The 22,251-nt window shown below is 39.5% G+C and overlaps 1 pseudogene; it reads right to left on the bottom strand.

The window, feature by feature from the left end:
* Positions 1 to 22,251, bottom strand: part of LOC113888171 — a 90,644-nt pseudogene that overhangs the window by 53,033 nt on the left and 15,360 nt on the right.

Raw genomic sequence — 22,251 nt, 5'->3', positions numbered from 1 at the left:
GGGAATGGATTGTTTATGTCTTTGTCTCACACTCTGTGAGCCCCTGAGGGCTAGGGGCACTGTTTTATTACTCTACTCTACTTCTGCAGCTTCGAGTCCAGTGCATGGCACATACAAGGCACATGGCCATCACCTAGGTTGATGGATGGATGAGTATCTGTGCTGATCATTCACCATACAAATGTCAGGCACCTGCTTCTTTTGTCTAAATTCCCCCCCCCCCCCCGGATTTGTATCTAGAGAAAATCATAATTTGAAAAGATTCATGCATACCAATGTTCATAGCAGCAATGTTTACAATAGCTAAGACATGGAAACAACATATATGTCCATTGACAGAGGAATGGATAAAGAAGGCATGGTACATATATATAGTAGAATATTATTTAGCCATTAAAAAGAATGAAATAATGTCATTTGTAGCAACATGGATGGGCCTAGAGATTATCATACTAAGTGAAGTAAGTCAGACAGATAGAGACAAATAATTCTAATATTTATATGTGGAATCTAAAAAAAAATGATACAAATGAATCTACATACAAATTGGAAACTGACTCACAGACATAGAAAACAAACTTATGGTTATCAAAGGGGAGAGGGGTGGGAGATAAATTAGGAGTTTGGGATTAACATATGCACACATAAAAAAGATAAAGATATACACACTATTATACATAAAATAGATAAACAACAAGGACCTGCTGTATAGCATAGGGAGCTCTACTCAATAGTTTGTAACAACCTGTAAGGGGAAAGAATCTGAAAAAGATTGTTTATATATGTATGAATCACTTTGTGGTACACTTGAAAATAATGCAACTTTGTAAATCACCTATACTTCAATAAACAAAGAAAAAAACCAAAACCAAGTTCAGTTCAGTTCAGCTCAGTCACTCATTCGTGTCTGACTCTTTGCGACCCCATGAATCGCAGCACGCCAGGCCTCCCTGTCCATCACCAACTCCCGGAGTTCGCTCAGACTCACGTTCATCGAGTCAGTGATGCCATCCAGCCATCTCATCCTCTGTCGTCCCCTTCTCCTCCTGCCCCCAATCCCTCCCAGCATCAGAGTCTTTTCCAATGAGTCAACTCTTCGCATGAGGTGGCCAAAGTACTCGAGTTTCAGCTTTAGCATCATTCCTTCCAAAGAAATCCCAGGGCTGATCTCCTTCAGAATGGACTGGTTGGATCTCCTTGCAGTCCAAGGGACTCTCAAGAGTCTTCTCCAACACCACAGTTCAAAAGCATAGATTCTTCAGTGCTCAGCCTTCTTCACAGTCCAACTCTCACATCCATACATGACCACTGGAAAAACCATAGCCTTGACTAGACGGACCTTAGTTGGCAAAGTAATGTCTCTGCTTTTAAATATGCTATCTAGGTTGGTCATAACTTTTCTTCCAAGCAGTAAGCGTCTTTTAATTTCATGGCTGTAGTCACCATCTGCAGTGATTTTGGAGCCCAAAAATATAAAGTCTGACACTGTTTCCACTGTTTCCCCATCTATTTCCCATGAAGTGATGGAACCAGATGCCATGATCTTCGTTTTCTGAATGTTGAGTTTTAAGCCAACTTTTTCACTCTCCTCTTTCACTTTCATCAAGAGGCTTTTTAGTTCCTCTTCATTTTCTGCCATAAGGGTGGTGTCATCTGCATATCTGAGGTTATTGATATTTCTCCCGGCAATCTTGATTCCAGCTTGTGGTTCTTCCAGTCCAGCGTTTTTCATGATGTACTCTGCATATAAGTTAAATAAGCAGGGTGACAATATACAGCCTTGACGTACTCCTTTTCGTATTTGGAACCAGTCTGTTGTTCCATGTCCAGTTCTAACTGTTGCTTCCTGACCTGCATACAAATTTCTCAAGAGGCAGGTCAGGTGGTCTGGTATTCCCATCTCTTTCAGAATTTTCCACAGTTGATTGTGATCCACACAGTCAAAGGCTTTGGCATAGTCAAGAAAGCAGCAATAGATGTGTTTCTGGAACTCTTGCTTTTTCCATGATACGGCGGATGTTGACAATTTGATCTCTGGTTCCTCTGCCTTTTCTAAAAGCAGCTTGAACATCAGGAAGTACATGGTTCACGTATTGCTGAAGCCTGGCTTGGAGAATTTTGAGCATTACTTTACTAACATGTGAGATGAGTGCAACTGTGCAGTAGTTTGAGCATTCTTTGGCATTGCCTTTCTTTGGGATTGGAATGAAAACTGATCTTTTCCAGTCCTGTGGCCACTGCTGAGTTTTCCAAATTTGCTGGCATATTGAGTGTAGCACTTTCACAGCATCATCTTTTAGGATTTGAAATAGCTCAACTGGAATTCCATCACCTCCACTAGCTTATTCATAGTGATGTTTTCTAAGGCCCACTTGACTTCACATTCCAGGATGTCTGGCTCTAGGTCAGTGATCACACCATCATGATTATCTGGGTTGTGAAGATCTTTTTTGTACAGTTCTTCTGTGTATTCTTGCCACCTCTTCTTAATGTCTTCTGCTTCTGTTAGGTCCATACCATTTCTGTCCTTTATCGAGCCCATCTTTGCATGAAATGTCCCCTTGGTATCTCTAATTTTCTTGAAGAGATCTCTAGTCTTTCCCATTCTGTTATTTTCCTCTATTTCTTTGCACTGATCTCTGAGGAAGGCTTTCTTATCTCTTCTTGCTATTCTTTGGAACTCTGCATTCAGATGCTTATATCTTTCCTTTTCTCTTTGCTTTTTGCTTCTCTTCTTTTCACAGCTATTTGTAAGGCCTCCCCAGACAGCCATTTTGCTTTTTTGCATTTCTTTTCCATGGGGATGGTCTTGATCCTTGTCTCGAACCTCAATCCATAGTTCATCAGGCACTCTACCTATCAGATCTAGGCCCTTAAATCTATTTCTCACTTCCACTGTATAATCATAAGGGATTGGATTTAGGTCATACCTGAATGGTTTAGTCATTTTCCATACTTTCCTCAATTTAAGTCTGAATTTGGTAATACATTTCCATTAATCCCTACCACCCACCGACCCCACTAGCCTCCCTTCTCTTTGGCCAGCCTTACTTCCCTCTTTCATTCCAGCTCCCCCAACTGACCACATTGGGCCTAGTATTATAGACGCATCACATTCCTTGACTTTAACTATTTGACTGTATGCCTGCAGGGCTGGAAGAGTAACATTCAACTGTCACATCAGCCAACATCCAGCATTGTCCTACAATTTGACCCCCAAGCTACTTATTCAGCTTTGTATCACAGCACCTTCTTTTATAACATAGATCATCAATTTTCATGTCTTCATACTTTTGTTCAAACTGGTCACTCCTGTAACTTCCTCCCTTGTCCTTTGGGCTCCCTGCCATCTTATTCTGGTTCATACCAACCTCTAATGTTATCTCCACCATAGAATGAAACTTCTCCTTCTCTATGTGTCCCTAACACTTTGTATACACTCCCCCTATTGCATGTATCTTTTCTATCTTAAAGCATTGCTATTCATGTGCCTGCCTGCTGGCTGCACTAGTCTCCATAATTCTGTCCTCTCCCTGTCAGCATCTCTGGTAACCGTCCCGAGTGGCTACCCAGTGAATGCTTTTTAAACCAAAAGACCCATAATTTGTCCTCCAAATGTCATTTTATGTAACATAGATTTTAGAAAACTTAAGACGTGCTTATATAAAATCAACAGAGTGTAACTTTGAAACAGAATTTCTCTATTAACTTTTTCTGACAACAGTTTTACTTATCAAGACAAAGCAAGTCCATCATCATTAGCTGGGAATTCTTTTGTAAGATTTTTTCAAATTAGTTAAGATGTCATTAGCTGAATCACACAACCCTCATTCTTTTATCACATGTGACAATGATTCAAATGTCATTAAATAAGAATTAAAATATTTTTTGGATGATCTTGATTTTAACACACAGTTTAATATGTATTGATGGTGATCTAATGAGGACTCTAGGCAGTAGAGTCACCATAGATTAGAAATCATTTTTTAGCTAATGCCAATTATTAAGGGTCAATTGACATTTTCCTCTTCAGATGTGATTTTCAGGTACAACTGGCCCAGAGATGCGAGCTGAATATGAAATACTTGATTCTGAAAGGCAAGTCACAGAAACCGTGCTGTTTTGGGAGATTAAAAATTGTTGCCTTCTTTGGGGTCAGCAGAGAAAAGAAATAGCCACGTACAGAATGACTTCTCTTTGGGGAAATTGCTTTGTTTTTTAGTAGTTAAACCAGATTTATCTTCAGAAATGAAATGTTTCTCTCAATAATGTCTGAGGGATGCACTGCGATTGAAGCTTGCCCATTTGGCAATCAGTTTCCCCTTTCATATCATGCCATGCTCACTCACAGCCTTCCCATAAACCAAGTAACCAGTAGCCTCCTGCCAGTAAGAAGAGATGGAAAAATATACTGATGACTTCTCCCCACTAGGTCTCTGGTTCAGAAACTCCCCCAACCAAGTCAAGGGGAAAGCCTGTTTGAGGTTCCTGAGCTGTTTTCTATCCATTTAGGTCACTTAACACCTTATCAAGCCAAGTCATTTAGAGAGCATTAAAATTAATGTCCGAGAACATTAAATGTAAGTGAACATATCCGGGAGATTTAATCACTCTGTCTAATCAACCAAAAGGCTCTAAAAGCTAAACAAGTAGTCCATGCCAGGACTTCCAGCAGAAAGATCAACAGGCGCCGACATCCCTAACACCAGATCCCAAACTTCAAAACAAGGGCCAGTCAAAAGTGACAGATTCCAGCCACAGTGATCTATGGAGACTTTCTCGGGTGACCTGAGGTGGCAACTCCCAATGTAATGACTCATCAGTGAGGAAGAAACAGTGGAGAGGGTTCAGGAAAACAGTAATCTGGTTCTAACATGTAATGTATGCCCCAAAACGAGTGTCAATTTCACCCAGATGGCCTTTTTAGCCTTGAAAAATTGGATCAACACAAATGAATGGAGTTCTGAAAGTTCAAAAGGTTTTCTTTGAGAAAAAAAAAAATAGATTGCTTCCTTAAAATCAAGCACTCAGATCTGCAATGCTATTTCTTCCAAATGTCTCTCATTACCACTCTGAATATTTTTGTCTCGGATTGACAGCAGTTTCAGTATGTTTTCCCTCAAATCTTTGTTTATCCAAAGAACCCCTTATTTGTAACTTGCAAAAAAAATTAATTCCCCACAGATACTCAAAGGCCATTGGTACCTACTGCAAATTCTACTTTCAAATGGGATTCCACTTTGAGTCAGTTTCAACCTGAATCTTTTTGTTCCGTGTGGTGGAAACACGGATTCATATTTCCACTGCCTTTTGTACTTTTCTTGTTAAGACTTCTAGGCCCTGAATCAGAAATTCAAGCTTTTGAAAGCAAATTAATAAAAAATTAGGAACAAGAAAACATTTCTGTTCTCAAGAACACACATAGCTACCCTGAAGTCTCTGGGAGCAGTGGGTATGAGAAGACTGGAGTCTGACTTGGCAGACAAATGTCTTTATTGCATTTACATCTTAGGCATGTGGATTGAAAAGACAAAGTCACTTAACAATTCACTTATGCAACCAAAACCCCAAGACCTGTTTCATCTTGGAAGATGTTCACTTGCCTTCCAGATGCTGACAACATGAGTAATCATGAAGCCTGTTGTGTGTGGTGGGGGTGAGAGATGGGGGGTAGGAGGTAGCAGAAGGTGTCCCTCAGGAGATTCATCACTGGAGTGGCTTTTGAGTAGCAGTAGTGTGCTAGGTAGTCTTTGTGTTGGTTGGAAGACTTTTAAAATGCAGAGTTTGCAGAGAGAGATGATAAGACAGAGTGGCCCCAGCCCATCCACTGTATAATTAGCTTCTGCTGATATTCAAGGCTCTTCAGGGATATGTTATCTTGTTGTCAAGTTGAAAATGATTGCAAGAGATTTAACTCAAATCGCACTATCCCTATCCTGCCCACCCTCCACACACATCGCCCACCCCAACACACACATGCACACACAGACACACATGAAGGATCTGTAGGTTCCATTTAGAGTAGGTTTGCCCTTCCCCCATCCTGCTGAGTAAAATCTGCTACTTCTTTTGCAAAGTGGATAGTCGTTAGTCAGATCAATATAGACGAAAGCTATACACTCAAGAAGCCCACGTGTAAAATTTTCCTTTGAGTTGTAACTCATACTATTCTCCTTATATTTAGTCCTAACAAATGTAGCTTCCAGCCAGCTGGAGCTAGCTCAGTTTCTAAGAGTGTTAGAGATAGCCCACTTTTTTTGGTGGGGGGAGGGCTATTGTACTTTAGTTACACTGAAGATTTGAGACTTTGAAGTGATTCCCTGGGTTCATTTCCAGGTTGGGGGCAGGGTGAGGTGGGGATGGGAGGTCGGTTCAGGCTGGTTTCCAATCCAATCCTGTTTGCAAGGGAAACCTGATCTCGCATACACAGAACTCCTCAGAGCAGACCTTTGCTCTTAGAGGTGGGGGTCTCCAGTTTCAATTATTTTTTAAAAAGGGAAAACCTGGACTCAATCCATCTAAGTGAAGGGCAGGTTTTTTTTTTTTAGCTTATTTAAGTCTCAAAGGAAAAAAAAAAATCTCCCTTAGACATATCTCTTTGGTTACAAATCTATTTTAACCTTTTCCAGGCAAGACACATTTCCCTCCCCAGTTTCCAATCTGTAAATCTAAGGAACAGGGCTGTGCACAGGAACAGCCCTTTCAGATCATTAAAACATGAAGTTAGTTGTTCCTCTATCATGCGTTGGCCAAGATGGCATCCTTACAACACACACTGTGCTAACTTCTAACAGATTGTTGTCCTTGAATGTGACTACCTGACTCATCTGTGGGATTATTTGCCTCTCTTAGAGCATATATTACTGGAATTCTCAAGAGTTGAAAATGTCCAGACAGAAGGGAATCTTCCACAAAGCAAAGGGAAAATGAATTAGCAGAAAACCAGCAAGAAGTGAATGAAAATCTAAACTGCATTTCATAGATATATGTATACTTGGCTGAAACATGGCAAAGTGGAGCCAAAAATGGAATGTTTTTAATCTAAATACTGCATCAATCCACTGGTTTAATATAATATCTCGCTCCTTATAAATATGGTTAAAAGTGATGAGCACAATCCTGAAAAATAATCACAGCCAACAATGAATGCTTAAGAGATGGGCTGCTGGGTTTAAGGCACTGAGTCTGTCAGGCAGGAAGGAGAAAGCTCCTCTGGGAGAAGAGAGACTGTTACATCATTTGTAAATTGGTCCTGCTCATTTTATGAGGTATGTGACAGAGTTAAAAAATCGTTTATGCACAAATGTGTGGCCCATAAATCAATAAACAGAGGTATCATATCATTTCTAAAGGATAGTGCAACACAGATTCAATGACTTTTCCTTACTAATAATAACTTCAGAAATTGTTTCCATTTATTGCAGATTTTTATGAGGAGAATTTACAACCAGATCTCCATAATATTTCATGCAAGACAGCTTCGTTGGAGGGAACATTGCATTGGGCCACAGTGCATTGGCTCAGATCTGACTCGGTGTCTTGACTTCTTGGAATTGGCTAATAGAAGACCAGGGTGAGCACCTCCAAGCCATGCCCCAAGAGACTCTGGAATCAAGGTCAGTGCTCCACAAACAGGCTTCAAGACATTTTAAAAGATCAGGTGGAGAAAGGGTACTAAAAATGATCCGACGTGGAGGCAGGGTGGCATACTGGTTCCACATATGGATCTCAAAACCCAACTGTCTAGGTTCGAATCCAAGCTCTCCTGCCATATGAACACGGACAACTTAATGCTCCCAACCTCCAGTTTTCTCATCTGTAAACTGAAGAGCATCACACCTGCCTGAGAAGATTGTTGTAAACATAAAATGAGGTTACACATATAAAGCACTCACAAGGTGACACAGAGTAAGCACTAAGTGAGTGTTTAGCTCTTGTTTTTTGCCATTGGATAGGGGAAGTACCCTGACTACTGCTGGAAGAGGAATTCACACACGGCTGCCTCTGAGATTGTATTCACAGGGTGTGTGCATGCTAAGTCACTTCAGTCGTGTCCGACTCTTTGCGACCCTATGGACTGTAGCCCACCAGGTTCCTCTGTCCATGTGGATTCTCCAGGCAAGAATACTGGAGTGGGTTGCCATGTATCCTCCAGGGGCTCTTCCTGACCCAGGGATCAAACTGCATCTCTTTTGTCTCCTGCATTGGCAGGTGGGTTCCTTTCCACTAGCACCACCTGGGAAACCCATCCGCAGGGTCTTACTGGTCAAATTCTCCTTCTGGCATCAATATAAGAGCAAGAAAGGATGCAAATCAACTATACTTCAATAAAATAAAAAATAAAAGAAACCAATTGACCACATTAAAATAAAAAGAGGAGCAGGAAAAGAGAAGCATGAAGGCATAACTGGTACCTTCTTGCTGGGCAATGAGTGCTTTTTTCCACTCAGTTTTTGAGCAATAGATATGGCTCTGGGACAAGTAATATACCAATGAAACAAATAGATGTCATCCCTTGATGGGTGAGTCTTATAATCTACCTCTTCCTCCCACTTGTGGGCTTGAGGAATCTGGAATAATCTTCTGCCACACAGAGATCACCATATCCCTCCTCTGGAGCCCCTATGGTTTGGGACACAAGCCCCCAGACAGTTCACAATATAACACAGAACCAGCTGCTTTCAAAGTTTCAGGGGTTAGTGGAAAATGAACAGGCAATATCTTGATAATTTCTATGCTGTTTACTTATGTTTATGTATTTGTTATTTTAAAACTGCCTAGTTCTCCAAAGGTCGTGAGCCAACATAAATCATATCCTCTACAATAAGACAAAAATAAAGTGGAGGCTTGGCTCAAGATAGCAGATTAAGAACATACTTCTTCAACCCTTTCTGCCTAACATCATTAGAAAGTACAGAAGAATATGTTTTATAGGAAGGTAATAAATGTAAAGCAGTGCTGATAAACAAGAAAGATTGCCATCAGGAGACCAGAAATGTTCAGGAATCTCTGGAAGATAAAAAGCAGATTGGACTGAAACTAAAGCCAATATATGCACATGAGATCATTCCAAGCTCACAGACAATAGACAGAAGTAGCTGGAGGGGCTCCAGGATAACTCTTGGGGTAATTAACTGGGCAACTGTTTCCAATAACAATTCTAGAAAAAGAGATGAGAGAGATGACAGAGGGAAAAGAATAAAGAAATAATGGAAGAAATTTTCACAGAGCTAAAGACAGACATGACGCTTTAGTGATCCAAAGGACTACCAAGTATCAGAGAGAATGAATGAAAAAAACACTCACTTAGATGTGTCCTGGTGAAATTTCAGAATCCCAAAGATAAATAAAAAACCCTAAAAGCTGTCAGAGAGTACACACAAAAGAACAAGAATCAGATTCACATCAGACTTCTCATCAATAATGTTGGAAGTTAGAGGATAATGAGATAATGAAAATGAAAATTAGTTTGAATCTTATCCCTAGCCAAATAAGCTTTGATGCAGAAAGGTAAAATAATTTCCAGGCATACTTGGACTCAGAAAGATTTCAATCCACAGTCACTTTTGAAATTCTTGATGCTGTAGTTCAGCAAAATAAGTAATACAGTACAGGGATTATAGTCCATCATTTCAGTTCAGTCACTCGGTCATGTCCGACTCTTTGTGACCCCATGGACTGCAGCACGCCAGGCTTCCCTGTCCATCATCAACTCCTGGAGCTTACTCAAACTCATGTCCATTGAGTAGGTGATGCCATCCAACCATCTCATCTTCTGTTGTCCCCTTCTCCTCTCGCCTTCAATCTTTCCCAGCAACAGGGTCTTTTACAATGGGTCAACTCTTCGCATGAGGTGGCCAAAGTATTGGAGCTTTAGCTTCAGCATCAGTCCTTCCAATGAATATTCAGGACTGATTTCCTTTAGGATGGACTGATTTGGTCTCCTCGCAGTCCAAGGGACTCTCAAGAGTCTTATCCAACACTATAGTTAGTTGTATAACTTCCTACTTATATTTAGATAAGTATGCAAAAATAAAGTACAAATATGACATGATGGAAAGAAAGATGTACCATGTTCCTGGAAAGAAAAAGTGAACATTATAAAGATGTGAATTTTCCTGAAACTAGTCTACATATTTTGTTCAGTTCTCATCAAAATTCTAATGGGATGGGTTGGGAGATGGGAGGAGGGTTCAGGAGGGAGGGGACATATGTATACCTTGTCTGATTCATATTGATGTATGGCAGAGGCCAACATCATCAGATCAGATCAGATCAGATCAGTCGCTCAGTCGTGTCCAACTCTTTGCAACATGATATTGTACAACAATTATCCTCCAATAAAAAAATAAAAATAATAATTTTTTAAAATTCTGATAAGATTTTTAAAAAGTTTATTGGAATATTATTGCTTTACAGTGTTTTGTTAGTTTCTGCTGTATAACATTGTGAATCAGCTATACATATACATATATCCCCTCCCTCTTGAATCTCCCTTCTACCCATCTAGGTCATCACAGAGCACTGAGCTGAGTTCTCTGTGCTATACAATTGCTTTAAGGAATTTCTGGATGTTAATCTTCATACAAAACATCATGCCAACTTCACCTTGAAGGGGGTCAATTCAGACTCTTCTAGTTAAAGAACCGATCACTAAAATGCCCCACTTGAGCAGGTCTCTCAAAGTCAGAATGGTCTTCACTGGCGTTGTTTTTGTGTCTTGAAGAGAGCCCATCCTTTGTTGCAAAAACACATGTAGCATCTTTACTTTAAAATTGAAGTATAGTTGATTTACAGTGTTGTGTTAATTTCTGCTGTACAGCAAAGTGACTCAGTTATACATACATATACATTCTTTAACACATGTAGCATCTTGTCCCTTGACAGCCATCATACTTCAACTTAGAAAAGCAGTGTCTTGAATTCACTGCTTAATTCATCTCACAATAGTCAAGAAGGAAGTGAAATCCAAGGCCATGTTTTGATCATATTTCTGATCGTCACACTTCCTTTAAAAACTGAGACACAATCAGGAAACAGGTTGTTAACCATCAGTTGTTTTCCATGAATAAATCTGCTCGGGTGTTCAGGCACAACCTTTAATTTCTTTGTTTTCCAACACCCTTCCTTGCTGTACACATCACAGATTCTCTACCAAGACTCACCCAGATGCACTGTTTTCCCCAGTTAAAATCATCACTCACAAAATAATCACTAATTAAATGAAGAAAAAACACTCTCCTTCTGTACTCTGGGTTGGCAGTGATAAACAGAACAATAATAAAAATCATTGAATGCAACAATCATATATGCCCCACACATATGCCAAGAGTTGATTTATGCTCTAAATCAGTGGTTTCATTTAAGTATAGTGTGAAATGCCTGCTTTCAGGTACACGTGATAGTAATTGCTCTTCCTTTTGTTTGCAGTTGATGTTTTGTAATATCCAACAGTGTTGTTTAACACCTTTTTTATTCTTTCTGTCTAAACAGAATATTTGTCATTAAATTTGCAGCTGCTACTGCAATCTTCTGGGCAATCAAATAGCCTATACCTGGGTATTAAGTCTGAGTATGTGCTTAACTCCATGAAATAAAGACTAAAATTAACAGAGGCTTCAACAGAGTAGTAGTTGACTTCTATCTCATATAATAGTCTGGACTTTTAGAAGGCTCAAGATTGCCCCGGAGGCTCTGTTTCAGCGAGTCATCCAGAGATCAAGGCTCCTCCTAGCCTATTATCCTGCCTTCTCTCAAGTGTTGGCCTCACCTAGATGGTCCAAGATGGCTCACCACCACATCCACATCTCAGGCAAGAGATGAAAGGTGTCCCTTTAAAAATACACCCTAAAAGTTGCATGCATCACTTTCCCTCAAATCCCATTGGCTAAAATTCAGTCACATGATACATGGCTTCAAAGAAACTGAGCACTTGTGTATTTATTCTGATTGTCCATGTACCCAATTAACACATCAATTTCTCTTTCTGCAAATGAAAGGGGAACACGGATCTGAATGACCTCTAGGAGCCTCTGTCACATCCTGATTCTGCTATAAGGTGGAAATCCTTGAATAATGCACCTTTAGTTTGGCATATTCTTTGCTTTAATGAAAAAATATTAATTTGTTACTAAAAAAGCATTATAATATACTTGCATTGGAAATATTCAATATTGTGTGATTTGTTAAAAAAGGACGCAAAAGCTGTGATACCTTTATGCAAACCCTCATGCAAAGTTTTATTTTTAAACTTAGTCATCAGCATATTTCCTAGTCACACTTTTCTCTTTTTTTTTTGGCTGCTTATGTGAAAAGCAAAATCACACATTTACTTGTTACAGAACACACAGATACACAGTCTATATTTGTAATTGAGTCCTGCTCACTAAGTTTACACTATTTTTAGTTATATGTGTATTACTATTTTCTTGAGTTCTTTTATACTTCATTGGACCATTTAGAGTCATTGATTCAGTTTTTTGAATTGAGGACATATGAGCACAATAAACAACAGAAACAACAAAAAATATAACATCCAGGAAATAACATACAAAAGCAAACAGCCATCTTGTAACTGAATGATTAGGCAAGGCAAGCTGATAATTCTGTCCCTTAAGACTTTAATGATCTTTAGGAACATTAAAGAATTTCTGTGACCATTATAATTGATCTTATATTTTTAATCTTGGGAATATATGTGAATGAATTAATTTCATTGCCTTTTCCATAAAACTATGATACTCTCTCAGAACCACTTGAGGGAGACCATCAGGGACCCATTAGTGGTCTGAGGCCTGCACTTTGAGAAACACTGTTTCTTTAAGTTGGCCCTAATGTGGTTAATGTATTTATTTGCAGGGCTCAACTAATCAATTTCAGTCTTTGTGAGGCAGGAGGGTGTATGTCTCTGTTTGGGATGGAGGTGGGGGTGTGGTGGGAGATTAGGAGCAAGGGAGGGAGTCAATCCATAATATTAAACTCCTATTTAAATAAAAATTCCATTAACAGAGATTTTAATAGCTCAGAAAATTAGCTTGAACCAGTCAGTGTCATAGTGTTTTACAAATTGACCTTTGCTACCCAGTTGTTGCTCTTTTCCATCTTTACAAAGTTTTGGAGAGATACTTTAGATAAATATGCAATCTAAATTTCAATGATCCTTGAGCTGTTTAAGTCTCTAGCAGCACTACTAATGGACTGACGTTCCAAGAGTCAAGTCCTTACGAAAAACAGAGATCAAAATAATTGTCGACCTACCAGTCTTCCCTTGTGGACTTCATAGTGTGGGGAATTTGCACAAATGGAATGTAATCTGCTAAAGACCATCTCCCTGGCATGTACTAAAGTTGAGGAACGCATGGCTAGGGAATGGCTTCCCTCTGGAACCTGGAAAGAAACTGGGTCACTTTGCTCAGTTTCCTTCTCTGGACCTTCGCTGAATCATAGCTCCAGTGCTTTGGGGAGCCTTCACCAAACTTTTGGAGATGATTAAGTTTATCTAGAGCAGCAGCAGTATAGATAGTTATTTTCCAATTTGAAAGAAATCTGAAAGATTCTGAGCAGCTAGAGTGAGATTGATACCTACTTTAATACACTTGATTCAATAAAGTATTTTTCTGATTGAACTAAAATTGTGAAAATTGATGGACCAAAAGCCATTTGCTCACTCCACAAATTGGAGAATCTCAGGGCTATAAGAGACTCTAGATGTATGTATAATCAAACTTTTCTTCTACTCTACTCCACCTGGTAGTAGTGATTATAATATGGTACTGGTATCATATGGTGTGATACTGGTATGATTATATGGTACTGGTACTATGTAACTTAGACGTTATAGTATATGTAAGGTTCTTTGACATTCTAGCGGGTATATCATTAGATCTTATGGAGAAAAATGAGGAAATCAGATTAGCACTGCCATTCTGTAATACTAACACCACACACTTTTGTTTTTGAGCTCTGGAAAACTAAACAAGTAGTCTCCAAATCCCAAAATAGGAAGTAGCTCTCAGACACTAGTGCCTTGAAGAATGATCTCAAAATAATTTACCAATATTTTGGACTATATGCTCTTGCAGGACATTGCTTCTCCCCTACCGACAGGTGGAGTGTATTTCCCCTCTTTCTGAACCTGTCAGGCTTTTGTTACTGCCTTCACAATGTAGGCCAGGTCCTAAAAGGCAATATGATTTCCACCTGCCCATTCCATCCCTCTCTTGGGATGCTTGCTCTTGGAACTCAGCCAGCATGATGTGAGTAAGCCATGTGGTCACATGGAAAGGCTACTTGTGGGCAACTGCAAGACATTGTGAGTGAATAGGCCCTCTGATGATTTCAGCCTCCAGCTTTAGAGGCAATTGGCTGAGGCCAAATAGAGCAGAACCCTACTCAAACTGCATACTTATGAGCAAAATAAATGTTGTTATGTTAAGCCACTATCTTGAGATATTTGTTATGAAGCAATAGATAACTGGAACATAAGGATAGCAGAGAGATTTGGCAGCAGCTTGAGGGATTGTGGGGACAAGGGAGAATGGAGATGGAAGTTAACAGAGGATGTGTTGAGAGGTGCAGAAGGGTAATGATGAGTTTGGTTTTAGGTGTGCTGTGTGTGAACTGCCTGAGAGGAGTATCTGAATAGAAATATCCAATAAGCATTTGGATATAATTGGTCAGAGAAGTAATATATAATGGGTGAGAGAAGTTACCTCTCTGAAAAGAATATTAGCCTGGGAGGTGAGAGACCTTGGTTAATTTCTGACTCAGCTACTAACTTGCTTGATGGACAAGCTCTTCTTCATCTCTCAGAATCACTGTCTCTTGTGTACATTAAAAGATGTGGAATTTTAACATCCTTTTCTTCTCTAACAAATCTAACTTGAATTTCTCAAAGTAATGTCTCCAATGACCACATAAGAAGCTCTTGTATATTCAGAGAATATAATTTGCCCTGAAAATATCAACCTTAGGAAGTTCTCATCTTATAGTGTGCTGCTCCAGCTGCAAACAGGAATAATACACTTCTACTTTTCTAAGCATTCCTAACCTAGACAGGTTGGAACATGTTGTAACCATTACTCTCAAACTGATTATACTCAATAGTTTCCAAAGTTGGCTTCCTGCCTTTATCCATGGAGCTATTCCCCATATCATGAGTTCAATGTGATTCTTAACTTTTGGGGAATTTTTATGAAAGCTAGGTGGATTCTCTCCAGAACAATGAACATATATTTTTACACAACTTTTTGAAGAATCTTGATTAGTTCACAGACCCTTCTCCCCATGTTGAAGCCAGAATGCAGGCCAGCAGGCTCAGACCTTACATGAATTAAGAGCATTCCATGATCTTTACTAGTAGTTTGACTTCTAAACAATACTTACTGTGTAAACATGGGGAGGTTTCTTAAATTTCCTGCCCTCTTGTCTCATTTATTGTTTCACTATAATCTTTTTTTGAATTTATTTTATATTTTAGAACAGTTTACAGTTCACAGCAAAATCAAGTAGAAAGCACAGAGTTCTCATATACTCCCTGCCTACATACACTCCCAACTCCCTACACTATTAAACTCCCAAACGACGTGGTACATTTGTTACAATCAGTGAACCTATGCTGACACAACACTATCACTCAGAGTCCATGGACTGCATTAGGGTTCACTCTTGGTGTTGTACCTTCTATGCAGTTTGACAAATGTAAAATGACACGTATCCACTATCATAGGTATCACAAAGAAGAGTTTCACTACGCTGCAAATCTTCTGTGATCTTCCTATTCATCCCTCCCTCCCTAATTCTTGACACCACTGATCTTATAATGTCTCCATAGTTTTGCCTTTTAAAGAATGTCATATAGTTGGAATCACACAGTTTATAGCCTCTCCAAATCATCTCATATCACTTAGTTTTCATCTATGCCTTTTCATGTCTTGATAACACATTCCTTTTTGGCACAAAATAACATTGCATCACCTCAATGGACCACAGGATCCATCCACTTCCTAAAGGACATCATGGTTGCTTCCAAGTTTTAGCAATTATGAATAAAGCTGTTATAAACATCCCTGTGCAGGTTTTCATGTGAACAGAAGCTTCCAAATATCTGAGAAGCAAACTGCTGGGTTTCTAAATAAGATTATATTTAGTTTTGTAGAAAAGTACCAAACTGTCTTCCAAAGATGCATTTTGCATTCTTACCAGCAAAGAAAGAGAGTTCCTATTGCTCCACATCCTCACAGGCATTTGGTGTTATCAGTGTTTTAGATTTTGGCCATTCTAATAGGTGTATACTCAGGCGGAGAAAGACAAATATCTTATGATATCATTTGCATATAGAATGTAAAATATTATACAAATTAACTTATTAACAAAAAAAAATAGGTTCACAGACATAGAAAACAAACTTAAGGTAATCAAAGGGAAAAGAGGGTTCAGTTCAGTCCATTTCAGTTAAGTTGCTCAGTTATGTCCGACTCTTTGTGACCCCATGGACTGCAGCACGCCAGGCCTCCCTGTCCATCACCACTCCTGGAGCTTACTCAAACTCATGTCCATTGAGTCGGTGATGTCAATCAACCATCTCATCCTCTGTTGTCCCCTTCTCCTCCTGCCTTCAATCTTTCCCAGCATCAGGGTCTTTTCAGATGAGTCAGTTCTTTGCATCAGGTGGCCAAAGTATTGGAGTTTCAGCTTCAGCATCAGTCCTTCCAATGAATATTCAGGACTGATTCCCATTAGGATGGACTGGTTGGATTTCCATGCAGTCCAAGGGACTCTCATGAGTCTTCTCCAACACCACAGTTCAAAAGCATCAGTTCTTCAGCACTCAGCTTTCTTAATAGTCCATCTCTCACATCCATACATGACTACTGGAAAAACTACAGCTTTGACTAGACGGACCTTTGCTGGCAAAGTAATGTCTCTGCTTTTCAATAAGCTGTCTAGGTTGATCATAACTTTTCTTCCAAGGAGCAAGCGTCTTTTAATTTTATGGATGCAGTCACCATCTGCACTGATTTTGGAGCCCCCCCCAGAAATAAAGTCTGTCACTGTTTCCATTGTTTCCCCATCTATTTGCTATGAAGTGATGGGACCAGATGCCATGATCTTAGTTTTCTGAATGTTGAGTTTTAAGCCAAAATTTCACTCTCCTCTTTCACTTTCATCAAGAGGCTCTGTAGATCTTCTTCACTTTTTGCCATAAGGGTTGTGTCATCTGCATATCTGAGGTTATTGATATTTCTCCTGGCAATCTTGATTCCAGCTTGTGTTTCATCCAGCCTGGTATTTCTCATGATGTACTCTGCATATAAGTCAAATAAGCAGGGTGACAATATACAGCCTTAATGTACTCCTTTCCCAATTTAGAACCAGTCTGTTGTTCCATGTCCAGTTATAACTGTTGCTTCTTGACCTGCCTATAGATTTTTCAGGAGGCAGGTCAGGTGGTCTGGTAGTCCCATCTCTTTCAGAATTTTCCACAGCTTGTGGTAATCCACACAATCAAAGTCTTTGGCATAGTCAATAAAGCAGAAGTAGATGTTTTTCTAGAACTCTCTTGCTTTCTCAATGATCCAACAGATGTTGGCAATTTGATCTCTGGCTCCTCTGCCTTTTCTAAATCCAGCTTGAACATCTGGAAGTTCATCATTCACATACTTTTGAAGTCTGGCTTGGACAATTTTGAGCATTGCTTTACTAGCGTGTGAGATGAGTGCAATTGTGCAGTAATTTGACCATTCTTTGGCATTTCCTTTCTTTGGAACTGAAATTAAAACTGACCTTTTCCAGTCCTGTGGCCACTGCTGAGTTTTCAAATTTGCCAGCATATTGAGTGCAGTGCTTTCACAGCATCATCTTTCAGGATTTGAAATAGCTCAACTGGAATTCCATCACCTCCACTAGCTTTGTTCATAGTGATACTTCCTAAAGCCCACTTGACTTCACATTCCAGGATGTCTGGCTCTAGGTGAGTCATCACACCATCTTGATTATCTGGGTCATGAAGATCTTTTTAATATAGTTGTTCTGTCTATTCTTACCACCTCTTATTAATATCTTCTGCTTCTGTTAGGTCTATACCATTTCTGTCCTTTATTGTGCCTATCTTTGCATAAAATTTTCCCCTGGTATCTCTAATTTTCTTGAAGAGATCTCTAGTCTTTCCCATTCTATTGTTTTCCTCTATTTCTTTGCACTGATCACTGAGGAAGGCTTTCTTATCTCTCCTTGCTAGTGTTTGGAACTCTGCATTCAAATGGGTATGTCTTTCCATTTCTCCTTCGCCTTTCACTTCTCTTCTTTTCATAGCTGTCTGTATGGCCTCCTCAGACAACAATTTTGCCTTTTTACATTTCTTTTTCTTGGGGATGGTCTTGATCACTGCCTCCTGTACAATGTCATGAACCTCTGTCCATAGTTCTTTGGGCACTCTGTCTAGCAGATCTAATCCCTTGAATCTACTTCTCACTTCTACTGTATAGTCATAAGGGATTTGATTTTGGGTCATACCTGAATGGTCTAGTGGTTTTCCCTACTTTATTCAATTTAAGTCTGAATATGGCAATAAGGAGTTCATGATCTGAGCCATAGTCAGCTTCCAGTCTTGTTTTTGCTGGCTGTATAGAGCTTCTCCATCTTTGGCTGCAAAGAATATAATCAATCTGATTTCAGTATTGACCATCTGGTGATGTCCATGTGTGGAGTCTTCTCTTGTGTTGTTGAAAGAGGGTGTTTGCTATGACCAGTGCATTCTCTTGGCAAAACTCTTTTAGCCTTTGTCCTGCTTCATTCTGTACCCCAAGGCCAAATTTGTCCATTACTCCAGGAACGAGGGTAGGGAGGGATAAATTAGGAGTTTGGGATTAGAAGATACAAATTACTATATATAAAACAGATAAACAACAAATTCCTACTATATAGCACAGAGACAGCATTTTCAATATCTTATCATAAACCATAATGGAAAAGAATATGAAGAAAGATATAGATACACACACACACACACACACACACACACACATATTGTAACACTGAATCAGCTGTACACCAGAAACTAGCCCAACATTGTAAATCAACTATACGTCAATTTAAAAATTAACTAGGGACTTCCCTAGTGGTCCAGCAGCTAAGACTCTGCACTCCCAAAGCAGGGGGCCCAGGTTTGATCCCTGGCCAGGGAACTAGTTCCCACATGCCACAACTAAGAATTTATGTGCTACGAGTAAAAGTCCTGCTTGCCCAGATGAAGACTGAAGATGCTGTGTGCCACAACTAAGACCTGCCACAGCCAGATAAATACATAAATATTTTAAAACTTAAGTGAAAGCAAAAATATAAGAATAAATTTAGCCTGTTGTGATGGATTATCACTTGTTTTAAAAGCAGTAATTAAATAAGGAAAATAATATCTACCTTGTGGTGTCAATTTAAGATCTAAATTGAATAATATTATACACATAAGGGGCCTAGCATCACGCCTGGCATGTAGTAGGAGCTCAGTAACTGGTAGCTTCTTCCTTTTGAACCTCTCCCACAATTGAAAACCACTGATACTGAAGCCCAGTTCCCAATCTACTCCCAGGGAGGCTCTGAATCCCCTGCCATAAGAATATTCTGGCATTGAGAGGAAGCTACCACCATATTACAACCTTAGCCCTCTGATTCTTGAAAACTTATCACAAAGCAGGTCTCATGGTGCAGTGCCTGTATCGTGTAATTGAAACAATTCTTGTCAATACATCTCCAATAGCAAACCCCAAAGGAGCAAAATCTGTCTGAAAATCTCTAGTTTCCAGAAGTATGAAGTTCACTTCTTTGGAACACTAGTTTCTCACCTGACTATAAAAGCTCACATAGTTTTCTCATGCTTAGTAGGACGAGCATCTACCAAAATCATTAGAATCAGCTGATAAATGGATTTGACCTTATAATTTGTGAAGTACCACGCTGGCACAGTGGAACAAAAATCCATGGCTTAGAGTCCACCGATATTTGATTCATCTCAGAGAGTGTTTGCAGGGGACCAGATCCAGGGCAGTGACTCAATGCAGCTTTCAAACATGTTGGCCAGAAAAAGCATAGGCTCCAATAGGAGTGTTGTCAGTGGTAAATCACCTGCACACTTCGGGAAACAGTGTGAGAAAGGGTAAATGTTTTCCTGGGCTGGTTGTCATGGCATTCGGAAACAGGCACACTTGAAAGATTAGGGCTTGTCTGTTCCGTCTTCTATATCCTGATGTTGCATATACAACAGAACAAGGGTGTCACATGGAGTAGGTTCAAGCCAAAATCTACCAGAAAATATCCTAAGGCCAATTTGGATCTTCCCTGTGGGTCCCAGAGCCAGGCCCGCCCTCTGAGGAGCCCTGCCAGGGGCCTCTATGCCTTTGTGTGTGGGTTGCGGTCTGCTGAGTCATTGCTCTTTATTATCATTGCAACTCATGAGGCGCTGCTTTGTAGGCAATTTTGTGATCCTTCCTTCAGTTTCCCTAGTTTGGAAGTAACTCAGAATTCTAAGAGAGGCTGCCTTCTTCCTGAATTTATGGGTCTATGGAAAGGTGTTGTCCTATGCCAGAGGCACCAGAGAAACTATCACAGCAAAAGTCATTTCTCACTCCATGCAGTAAACATCCACGGGCAGTCCAGGAAATGGGCACAGCCGTTGTCCTTGCAGAGCCTACGTGGAATCATCAGCGATGAAAACAACTAGTTGGAAAACCAAGTGGACCTGGGAAATCTCCAAAAAGCCTTGTATGTAAATACTGTCAGCCCCAGGAAAAGAAGGCCATCTCTCCTTATGCCATTTCTCTATGAGCATTTTGCCACAGCTCTGAGGAACTTTGAGAAAACAACTCAAATTTAAATCATTACTCTCTATAAGTTACTCCATTCTACTTTCTTCCCAGCTTTATTGAAGTACCATTGGCATATAATGTCAAAGTATAAGGTGCAAAACGTGATTATTTGATACATGTGAATATTGCAAAATGATACCACAGTAAGGTTAATACCTCCATCACCTCGTGTATTTAGTGTGAATTTTAGTTTTGTTTTTGGTGAGAACAGGTAAGAGTTACTCTCATGTACACAATATAGTATTGTGAACTGTAGTCACCATGCTGCATAATAGATCCTCAGAACTTATTCAAAGAACATGAATGAGTGCTTTGTATGGCTGGTGGCACTTTGAAACTCTTCTAGGCCAATATAATTTCTGCTGTGGCTTAGGTTGTGGAACTAGATGAAGTAGCTGTGAAGAACATGCTCAGTTGCTTTAGTTGTGTCCAACTCTCTGTAACCCATGGACTGTAACCCACCAGGCTCCTCTGTCCATGGGGTTTTCCAGGCAAGAATACTGGAGTGGATTGCCATGCCCTCCTCCAGGGGATCTTCCAGACCCAGGGATTGAACCCATGTCTCTTATGTCTCCTGCATTAGCAGGCAGGTTCCTTACCACTAGCACCATCTGGGAAGCCTGCTGTGAAGGCATCATGGTTAAAGCGTGGATGCCAAAGCCAGATTGTCTGACTTCAATTTTTGGCTCTGCTACTTACTAGCTGTGTTATCTTAGGTAAGTTATTTAAGATATCTGTGCCTTAATCTTCTAATCTATAAAATAGAGACAGTTACAGTACTTATCCCATAGTATGAGCAGCATTGTCAGCAAAATTCTGTCTAAAATGAGAACTCTTTATTATTATTGAAGTACAGTTGATTTACAATGTTGTCTTAGTTTCTGGTGTACAACACAGTGAATCCGTCATATATATATATATATATATATATATATTCTTTTTCATGTTCTTATCCATTATGGTTTATTACAGGATATTGATTATAGTTCTCTGTGCCATACACTAGGTCATTGCTATCTACTTTGTATATAGCAGTTTGTATCTGTTAATCCCAAACTCCTAATTTATCTCTCCCTTACCCTAAAAGGTGAACTTTTATCTGGGTAAAAATACTGGTCTGTAAAATTAGCTTTAATAACATTATCTACTTGTCTATAAGTTAAATTATATCATTCTTACCTTAATCAACTAAACAGAATACTGAAGATATTACAGAGCCACAATCTTGAACTGTATCTAGTAAAACTCTAGTAAAGGAAGTGTGAAAATTAGAAACAGAAATATATGAAACATGTTATTCATATACACCTCTAGGTGTTGTAGTCTTCCACCTTTATTAATTTAGATTTTAACAAGACAAAAAGCAGCCTACTGAATGGGAAAAGATATTTGC

The sequence above is a fragment of the Bos indicus x Bos taurus genome, chromosome X (assembly GCF_003369695.1).
Source record: "Bos indicus x Bos taurus breed Angus x Brahman F1 hybrid chromosome X, Bos_hybrid_MaternalHap_v2.0, whole genome shotgun sequence".
NCBI classification, from domain to species: Eukaryota; Metazoa; Chordata; class Mammalia; order Artiodactyla; family Bovidae; genus Bos; species Bos indicus x Bos taurus.
The sequence above is the reverse complement of the archived record's forward strand: the minus strand, read 5'-3'. Positions and strand labels throughout refer to the sequence as shown.